The sequence below is a fragment of the Plectropomus leopardus genome, chromosome 21 (genome assembly GCF_026936395.1).
Source record: "Plectropomus leopardus strain MGB_pleo_1.0 chromosome 21, ASM2693639v1, whole genome shotgun sequence".
Taxonomy (NCBI): domain Eukaryota; kingdom Metazoa; phylum Chordata; class Actinopteri; order Perciformes; family Serranidae; genus Plectropomus; species Plectropomus leopardus.
In genome coordinates this window covers 20,843,574-20,854,205 of record NC_142196.1, presented here as the reverse complement: position 1 = coordinate 20,854,205, position 10,632 = coordinate 20,843,574, and the positions used below count along the sequence as shown (strand labels likewise).

At 43.1% G+C, this 10,632-nt stretch overlaps 1 protein-coding gene across 1 annotated transcript in view; it reads left to right on the top strand.

The window, feature by feature from the left end:
• The first annotated feature begins 16 nt into the window (after positions 1-16).
• The window catches only part of tmem108 (transmembrane protein 108), a 60,657-nt gene continuing 50,041 nt past the window's right edge, over positions 17-10,632 (top strand). Inside the window, exon 1 of the mRNA XM_042510636.2 lies at positions 17-533. The gene's annotated coding sequence lies outside the window, so the exon portion shown is untranslated. The remainder of the gene's footprint in view (positions 534-10,632) is intronic.

Below are 10,632 nucleotides of genomic sequence, written 5' to 3'. Positions count from 1 at the left end.
GTTGGATTTGAGCACAGGGAGAGCACGACTCTCCGAGCAGGGAGGGAAACTCTGCAGCAGCAGCAGCAGCAGCAGCAGTCCCTCATTAAAATTCCCAGTCCGTACTCTCACCACGAAAACCTCCTTTAGTGGGTGGCACCGGCGTCCTGCCTGCGCGCCTCTTTAATTGCGCACCACGCATTAACGAGCGATCATCGGCTGTGAGCGCGCAGGATCACGCTGCCTCGAGGCGGGGAGACTTCGCTTCATGTCCCGGTGTTGAAACGGGGGAAAGGTGGGCGCAGAGTCCCAGAGGTCCAGCAAAGGGTGGCGCCCTTCGCATCGCATCCAGCGGCTGGACAAGCTGTGCGGCGACCCACGGCGACACGGTCCGCCTCCGCGTCTCGGTGCGGCTCATGATCGCGGCGTTTCTCGGTGGGGACTGGCAACATGTGCGCCCGGATGGTGTGAAGTGTGACACAGCGGCTTTGGGGGTTTCATTGCTCTCGGATACGCCAAGTACCCGACGTTACGGCGCACCTTGTGTATAATAGGTGAGTACATCAGTTCATTTGCCACTTCAGATCAGACAGCGCACCCTCTACTCTGTGCATGTTTTATTGGCGGCTTGTACAACACCTCTGCGTATCGATTATACTCAGCATCCGATTTGCTGAAGGTTTCCAGGCAGTTATGAGCAGCAGTGACTGTCACAGGCACCAAATCACTGTCAGTGCTGCGGACAACTATCGCTGCAACATGTATGTATGTCCTATTGGTTTACAGCACAGACCCTCAACTTAGTTTTCTGGGGGGCCACTTTTGCAAAATGACAGGAGGCTAGGGGCCAGTTGCAGCAACATCATATATGTTTCTAGGGTTTTAGGACATTTCGAGGATTTTAGGACATTTCTCAAATGAGGTTTGTTTCTAGGACTTCAGGACATTTCTGTGATTTTTGGCATGTTTCTTGGACTTTAGGACGTTTTTTATGATTTAGGACATTTCCAGGATTTAAGGATTTGTTTAGGATTTTAGGGTGTCTCTAGGACTTTAGGACATTTATTGGATTTTAGGATGTTGCTAGGATTGTGGGACATATCTCAGATTTTAGGATTTTTCTAGAACTTTAGGATTTTTCTAGAACTTTAGGATTTTTCTAGAACTTTAGGATTTTTCTAGGATTTGAGGACATTAGGGAACCTCTGTGAGTCTGCGAGGTGGTGCGAGTATCCTCCACTGGCACTTTTTCTATAAACAAGCTGTATTTTGATGCTTTTTTATGCGCTCTATGTATACTAAAAGTATCAAACCAATTCCCAGTGTGAATAACTTTATTTTTATTGTGAATGAGAAAATGGTTTTGGGACCACCAGATTTGGCCCACGGACCACAAATTGACTGTCAGTGGTTTAGAGCATCATTACATGACATAGAAGTTGTGTCGCTGCTGGTCAGATCTTCAGAAGCTTACTAATTTCACTGGAAAGACAGAATTATTTGCATATGGGATTCAACAATTTTGGCAATTTAAAAATTACAAAAATGCGTCCTGCAGTGTTTAATTCGACTTTGGCTGACACTTCATTCTTAGCAAGATTAACGGTAAAGATTCCTTGCAGTGACTGGCTGCAGTCCCGGTTAAATTACAGCTACGGCAGGTTTGTTTAGCTCCAAACACCTGGAGTTTAAAGTTTTTGGGAAGCCATCAGTCTTGCAACTTGAGGATCTGCCCTGAGTGCCCTTCAAGTGGTTTATTTCTCCGGCAACATGGCAGCAACAAAGCAGATAATAGGAGAAACTCTCTTAAAATGTAAGACCACCACAAACAAACCAGCATCACCAAATACCCCCGTTGGAGTGAGGATGTCCAGCTTTGTTTTCAAGCACAGTGGGATCGTATAGAGCTCAGAGTAAAGTGTGTACTAATTGAACCTGCCGGCCACTCTCCATTGTGCCAGGAATGTTTGGTTGCCTGTTCTCCACAGAAACCCCCGTTCCTTTGTTCTGGGGGGACAATCCACCAGTGCCATGTGTGTACAGGGGGTGGGGGGAGGGAGAGAGAGGGGTCGGCGGGGGTATTGACATCTGTAGCTGACAGCTTCCTCGGGGCGAGCTGACATGCTGTGATGCCATGAATGGGTATTAGGGAACATATGAGCAGCACTTAACAGTAATGAGGACATTTATGCCGTGTGCACGATGCTCAGGGAACAGTCGGATGACACGCAGTGTTGCAAACTCTGTCAACATTTGTTAAACGTAACATGATATATAAAGAGAATTTGTGTCATATAGGTTGATTGAAAGAAATTCTTAATGAAAACATGGCATCATTGGTTCCAAATCCTTTTGTTTTGCAGCAGGTTTTCACTGAATTAAATTGGTTCAACATTGTTCAAAGAGAATCTTAATTCAAGTTATTTACGGTACTTAGTCCAGAATCTAGTGCAGAAACAAGTAGTTGATTAGTTAATTCACAGAAAATAAATCTCCAACTTGTTGTGAATCGGTTAGATGTTGAAATCATTCTTTAAACAACAAGAATGTAAGTATACACCAGGAGACTCAACTTGCTTTGCTCGGGGGCCACTTTTGCTAAGTGACAGAGGGACATTTCTAGGATTTCAGGATGTTTTTAGGATTTTAGCACTTTTTTGGGGTTTATAGGATGTTTCTTGGATTTAAGGACATTTCTAGGATTTGAAGACATGTCTTGGATTTTAGGAAGTTTCTAGGATTTCAGGACAATCCATCCAGTTGTTATCAAGACATTTTACGTTAACTCTACGAATGTGAACTTCATTGTGGCGCTAGAGGAAACATTCATTAGGGATCATCCTCTTGGGACAACAAATATCTGCACAAAATTTGAGTAAAATCTATTCAATATTTGTTGACATAATGGTGATGGACCATTTTAGGACTGCTGCTTTATATAACCTTAAATATAAAATATATTTAGGTTTATTGTATGTTGATCAGAAAAACAAGAAATTTAAAGACTTTTCATCGGGCTCTGAGAATATGTGATGGGTATTTTTCAATATTTCCACGTATATTACAGACTATTAATTAGTGGGTTAATTGAAAAAATACTTAAATTACAACTTTGTCCCGGTGGGCTTCACAGTTTGTATGGCACATGACACCCTTGATAACTTGACCCTTGATTTTAATATTATGAAAAAAAAAACCCAAAACATCATGAAGGCTCACAAAGTCAAGATTGGGTAAATGACACAACTTTTTTAATTTAGAGGATACTGCCAGAAGGTTAACACTGACCAATTCTTTCTGATGTTGTCTTGTATGATGGAGGCCAAAGTGTGCGTCAATCATTTTAACACCTTCCTATTTGGCGCGATATCTACTGTCAACATTGGGAAGAATTTTTAGAGGGCAGCGAGTAAACAATCTCCACAGCTGCTCTCTTATCAGCAAAGTGAGGAAAAGTCCACATTAACACTGAAAAACACCCGGAAATTATTGGCTTTCCCATCCAGAGCCGCAGACCTCCCTTAAACAAACGTATCAAGGAGGTTCCAGGAAAAAGGAAAATCTGGTTTCTGACTCCTGCAGCAGAAACTCAGAGCCGATGGGAAACTGTTGGGGAATGTGGCTGTGTCAGTGTGAGCGTGTTTCATGGTTGTATGTAAGCGTCCCCTCATGACTGGTGGAGAGTGGTACACCATGAGGAGGAATGCAGCCCCCATGGGCCCCTCATGCTGCAGAGTATGTGCTCAGGATGGACTTCGCACCTTCCTCAGGCCTGACAAAACAGCAAGTGGCCAAAACAGGATTTCGCCAAAGCAAAGGGAGGAAAGAGCCGGCCTGTGCCTGCGCCGCTTCTTTTCCTGTGTTTTAGAATCTAAATGCCATGCAGTATTAACAAAGGCCCTTAGCTGCTTTCCAAATGACTTTCATTTAAGCTGAGAGGGGGGTTCGTATACAGGAGCCACAGGAGGGAGTGACACGCTGAAAAGCAAGCCAAAGCTGCTGTATTCAACCAAGATGAAAAATAAATTCATCACCCTCAGCCACTTATCATCGTATCAGCTACAGAGCATTCCCATAGGACAGGAAGGAGCCTGGAGCCACTGTACAGTACAGCGCTATTAGACAGAGGTGCAGACTTAAGTCATATGACATGGACTTATGGTAGGGCACTTGACACTTGTCATAAGTATTGCTCGACAGAAATTGTGTATTTTTTTATAGAGTTGAGAAAGGGTAGTTATACGCACATCACAAATATGCAAGGCTTTAAAAAAACAAAAAAATGCACACTTACTCCATGCCACACAAGTTTATTGAAGACAACGTTTTAATCCTATTTGGATTTTTGTTAGGTCAAAGTGTTTGAAAAGATACCACATCTACATATACATACATAGATACATAATGCACACCAATAGGCTGACAAGCTCTATGATGACAGGTGTGGTTAACCATCTGAACCACTCAAAGTGGTAAAACAACTGACAATAAACAATTCAATAAATTGCATAGAAAATGCATGGAAAAAAATACATATGGGAAGAAAACAGTGATGCAGAGAAACGACGTAGCCTCTGAACATAGGGCGCCCACTCTATCAGCTGAGCCCCGTAAACACACATTTTAAAAATAATTCATGATTTCTATAAACTTTGTTACCAAAATGGCATTGTATTTGATGAAGAGTGCATTATGACTTGTTTATGACTTGAAAGTTTAGGATTTGGGACTTTAATGCAAAGACTTGAGATTTAGGACACTTTTTAATATTCGGTACAATTGATTTTTACTGTGCCTAAGTATGATGGCTACCCCTCCTAACTCTCTCACCACTTTCACATAACGGATGTTGTTTTGTACCGGAGTACCCTTGGGTCATAACTTACCTGACATTTTAATTGTGCAACGATGTAGAAAAGGGCGCTGCAGGTGGACACTGCTGCCCTGGGCGCTATCATCAGCGGGGACCAGCAGAGCAGCAAGGCGAAGCTCTGCTCCTGGCTTAAGGTGGAGATGCTGTCTTATATGGAGGCATCAGTATTAAATTGAGACCTTTTCATAAAGGGGTTAAAACTCCTTGTAGTTGTGTTAAATGGAGGTCCATAGTTGTGCATTTTGAATTCAGCTTTATCTCGGTCACAAAACACTGACAAGGCTTAATTGCCTTGTTAACTCCTCATAAAACGCACTTCATTCATACTCGACGGAACAAAGTAAAACTTACGCAAACTATCTTGGTTACTCATGCAAGTAATCTAGTTAGTGAGTTCACTGTTCCAATGATCATCAGCTCCGGTTTGGTTAAAATAAATCCTTAATTCACAAAGTTAGATAAAAAAAAAACATGCTGATATACTCCATGGTCTCCTGCTGCTGTTGCTGTCCACCGGCTGTTTACAGTCCTGTGACTTATCCCGTCACTACTAGGTGTCGCGATGTCTTTCAGCTGAATTGAGTTTCATACGAAGAGGAGCACCTGTATTTATGATGGTATTGAAAAACATACCTTCAGGATTTCTAAATACACTGGTATACCATGGTACCTTGACACTAATGCGTAGCTACTGTACTGGAGTAAACGTGAATTGTACCCTTTCTTGGTTTGGTACACAGTGTTCACACTAAATGAACTGAACCTTGGTGTCAAGTGTACTCGGATCCAGGCCTGGGTCCCAGATGTGAAAGCCCCTGTATTGTGACTTGCAAAACAATGGCTTTGTGGTATCAAAGCAGGCTCTGTTTGCCCATTGGGGGGTATCAGAGTTAATAACATACCACATGGTGCCTCAAGTAAACAAAAGACCGAGTAGCTGCGACCCCACCTGCCCCGACCAATCTCAGGAAGCAGATAGTCGGTAATGAATAACTAACCATTATGATGATGAAAGGGGGCGATGGCACGGTGAGATAAGAGTGTGGTGACCGTCCGAGCATGAGGTGTTTACAAGAGGAATTCCTCACATTCCTCAGCTGCAGCCATGCCACTCCGATCTGCACCTCCACCCACTGATGGTCACCCTCTGTGCCAAGAGGGACCCAAGGGGCGAAAGGGCCCAAAAGGTTCCTCCTCAGGAAATAGCTGCTTTTAATGTGTTATGTAAGGCGATTTTTGAGTGTTGCTTCAGAGATTTTGGGGAGTATTTGGTAGAGCTAATACAGCAGGCGGAGGAAAACGTGCAGCAGATCCCCAGAGAGTTAAAATCCACACAAAGGCTTGTTTTTAGCTTTGAGTGGGGAAAAAAAGGTTTTGTGTTAAAGCTTGAATCTGTAGATTTCCACACAGTCAAGCAAATTGTTGAAGCTTTTGGCATTCACTTCCAGTTGTTCTTGGTTTCCAGTGAAATTGTCACAGGTGAAGTGACAAAGTTAGATGTCATTGGCATTGAACTGAAGGTGAGCAAAGCACATGTGATGCATACATTTGATAAATGTGTCTTGAAAGCCCTGTTTATTCAACCACAGGAAAGTGTCATCTTCAGCCATTCTAGCAGTCTGGCTCTAGAGATGGCAATTTCAGTCTGTCAGCTAGTCCACAACTTTGATCCAGACTGAAGTATCTCAACAACTTTTGGAGAATTTGCCATTAAATTTGGTACAGACATTGATGGTGCCCCGAGGATGAATGCTATTAACTTTGGGGATCCCCTGACTCTTCATCTAGAGACACCAGCACATCAAACTTATCCAGTAAAATATCTCAACTTCCTCTAGATGGTTTGGCTTAAACATAGATACAAACATTTATGTTTCCCAGATGATGAATCCTAACGACTCATGGTCCTCTCTTGTCTCACGCATTTTGATTTTGAGTGACATTTTTCAACGACTGTCACATAAATGCCATGAAATTTAGGTCATGCATTCCTATGTCTCTCAAGTTTTTATCTAGCTCCATCACCATGTCAAATATTTAATTTGCCCAAAACTTTGTTTTAAAACCAAATTACTGCAAATTCCCATCAGCCTCAGCATCACTTTGTGTTCATTGCTAATTAGCAAATGTTAGCATGCTAAGAAACGAGATGTGCCAAATACTGCAGTTCTTCAAATGACTACTTGAGGCTGATTCCAAAGCGAGTCAGTCCTCATGGACCTCCATATTAAAATGAAATAAACATGTTTATTGTGTGGTACAAAAAATGGTTTAAGTGTCTATAGCTGATTATCCCATTTTTGACAACTTTATCAAGGATGAATTTTGATATAACTCACACGTTAGAATTTTATGAAGACGTTCAGTTGCGCATATTTCAGGGCTTGGCCTCTTTGAGTGGAAAGCTGTCTGCAAGATATCGCTAGTTTATGAGTCAGATCCACCCATAGATGTATAACAATAACTAGATACTGGACGCCATGATTGCGTCTATTTAGTCCAATGGAACTTCTCATCTGGCACATATACGACAGAAAAAGTTCATGGCTTTCCAGGTTTCTAAATATACGCAGTGTTTTTCCTGCTGGCCCTGCCCACATGTTCCTACTTGAAATGTTTCGCTGTGATGACGTCACTGATTTTTAAATCTCTTTTCTCACCTTGAGGAAAGCTTTACAAATATGAAACCTCCATGAATCAAAAATTCATAATAGAAAGAGTCATACTTGACCTTGTTTGCAGTCTGAGGTGTCCTGTTGACAGTCTAACAGGAGTCTCTTTTACAATGGTGGCCTATAAAGAAAATATGTATTTAAAGGATTTAAATGCTCTAAAGTGCTTAAAAAAAATCTCCGGTTGCTTTTGTATAAGAACGTCATGAGTGTGGACTTAACTCAACGCTTTATCCCTTCAGTCTATGAAACAATTTCAGCTTTTTTCACCAGCGAGACCTTTAAGTTTAACAATTACTCATCGAGCCATTTTCTGTCTGTTTGTGTTGTGCCCCTTAAGTCCAGGATAAAGTCCTGGATCAGTTTTTTCTCATGATTTGTGGTGTTTTGGGGTGTTAAATACCCGCATGTTAAAAGTGAAACACAGGGGCTCTTCTGTAGGCGACCTCGGGACACAGAGGGGTTGTGTTTTAGGATCAATCATCACATTTTTGAACGCGGCGCAGATGACTGAGTCTAATAGGATTATGAGAAGGCTTGGTGGTAGGAGAGGGAGTCCGGGGGAGGGGGGCACATTAGCCCTGCAAACCCAGCCTCGGTTAGCCCCTGGGGGGGGTCATGTGATGGAGGGGGACAATGTTAGCAGGTGTCAGGCCGATGATTACGGGGTCTGAGGCTGGGCTCACCTGCGAGGATTACTCAGAGCCTCTAATGGAGGGCAGGTCGTGACCCCGGCAAGCAAGGAAGCAAATCGCCACCCTCTCTCCCAGAAAAGTGCTATTCTGTCAAGTTTAAAAAAAAAAAGAGAGAGAGAGCTTCTAGTCTCTGGTTTCCTTGGCAACTTCTTCAATCTGGATATTTGTTCTTTCAGAGCTGAACTTCTTGTAACACCAAAAAGCATTTCATTTATAATTTGTGAATATTTGTCAGTCCCACTTTTTGAATACTGCAGCTTGTATTCTTTTGTTTTTTATTCGGCTTCCAAGCTTTTGAGCACACAGTCTGTTAAAATCAAACCTTGTCTGCTGTCCAGACTCATCTGAAAGAGGCTGCAGATTAAAGTGGCACCATATGCCGGGGACTGAGGAGATTCCTCCCCATGGCAGAGCTTATTATTGTGCTCTATGTCACTGTCAGCAGCTAATTATTGTGGAGGATTGAGGTGACGGGGGGAACAGCTCCCCTATCTTGTCTTAAATGCTTGGTCATCTCGACTTGCCACCTAAATCGAAGCATTTCCAAACACACATCCTTTGCATCGTAATCACCTTGCTAAAGTCAGCTTTTGATTTTGTGACTTACATTACCCTTTTCAAGCTGTTGAAGTTCAAGTTGAGGCAGTTTGAATGCCAGGAAAGGGAGTCGCGAGCTTCTGAGGATGTAAAACCATTGTTTTCTCGCTGTGCCCAGCCCGTGCCGCATATGGCTCATTTCATGGCTGCTGGAGAGCCTGATTTATGGGCTGAAGAGCAGCGGGGCTGATGTTCCTCATGTACAGTTCTTGGCAAAATGAGAGCCAAGTCCTCAGCGAGGTCACATGAGGTAAAAGTATCAGACGGGATATTCATCAGAGTGCGCTTCGTGCCAAAATACTCTTCATAGAAAAACACAGGAAAGGTGTTAATCGCCTGCATAAATGTTTTGTGCCAGGAAAGAGTCCTATAACCCAGAAATGAGTTAACATTTTAGGACTTCTGGTTCCCTTTTTGTCAAAGTCAGTGATTTTTTTGTTTGTTTATTTGTTTGTTTGTTTGTTTCGTTGTAAGAGGCCTGAACTAATGTCTGTGGTAAAAACTAGCTTTTGAGACGTTCACGTCTACAGTTTGGCTGCTGTCTTGCTTTGGTGTCTCGCCATCCACCATCCCCTCAGCTCCCAATGACAGTCAGCTTATCCTCATGTGCTCTGAACTTCTTCTCTTGAGATATGTTGAAATTATACGTATGAAATGTACAAATCTGTATTTTTCTTGTATTTTGTGATGATACTTTCTTCTGACGACTGGGCTGCTTCCTATGAACTGTCGGGTTACATGACAGCACGCATGTTTCCACAATGGTGCTTCAGTACGTCTCTGATGTCTTCTTTGTCAAAAGTCTCCTAGGAGCTGACATTTCATTGTAATCATTGAATTAACCACCTCTGGGAAAACTCCTCAAATGTGAAACTATCGATGCTTGTCACCCCCAATTAGAGAGCAGTTTATATGGTTTTGCTCCCATTCTCCTCCTCCTCCTCCTCCAGTCTGAGAGATTCGTGGCCCCGGGGGGCTGGAAAGCTGTCTCGTAATCTGAGACAGCATTAATACTGAATAAGATGGAGCGAGGCGTTGGCCGCAAATTAATTTCCATACACAGAGCGGCGTTTTGAAAAAAAACTGCATATGACACAGTGGGATTTCGCCGGGTATGTGTGCATCTGTGTTTGTGGTTCTGGTAGTGGTGGTTTGCTACATCACCATGGAGACAGGGGCATTATAGTGTAGGGATGCTGGAGTGAGTGCAGCATTGGCAGCAGAAAGGAGCAACATGGCAACAACAAAACTGGAGTGGACAGCCACAGGGCCGACGCGTGGCTCTACGTCAGACAAGAAACTTGGACATATTTCTTCTTTAAAGTGTCCTCTACTATATTTCGCTGAAAACTTTCCAGTTTTACTTCAGCATTGTTCTGCCACTGATCCACTGAACCACATGATCCACGTTCACACCCAGATTATCCCTCACATACTGAGAAGGGCACTGCTGTGAACGACAGGCAGCACAAGCCAAATCAAACTGCTGCTGAAGCTGCTGGAATGACTCCCCTCCTCCTCGTCTTCCTCCTCCTTCTCCTCCCTCCCCGGAGAGGAGAGTATCCTTTAGGGAGAAGAGATGACTTGACGTTTTGGGTTTGTCAGAAGCTGCAAATAAATTGAACACACTGGTCGCAGCTCAGGCTGTTTGTGCTGTAAAAACACTGCAGCTCACTGTGCTATACGATATGTCAAACATGCTGTAGTAACTGCAATGATTTTTCTCTCCCGCTCAGCACTGTAATGAGAGTTTATGCATCTGGTGCCGTTGGATTTATTCCATATCTTTCTTGTTTCCTCTGCACACAGTTGCAGA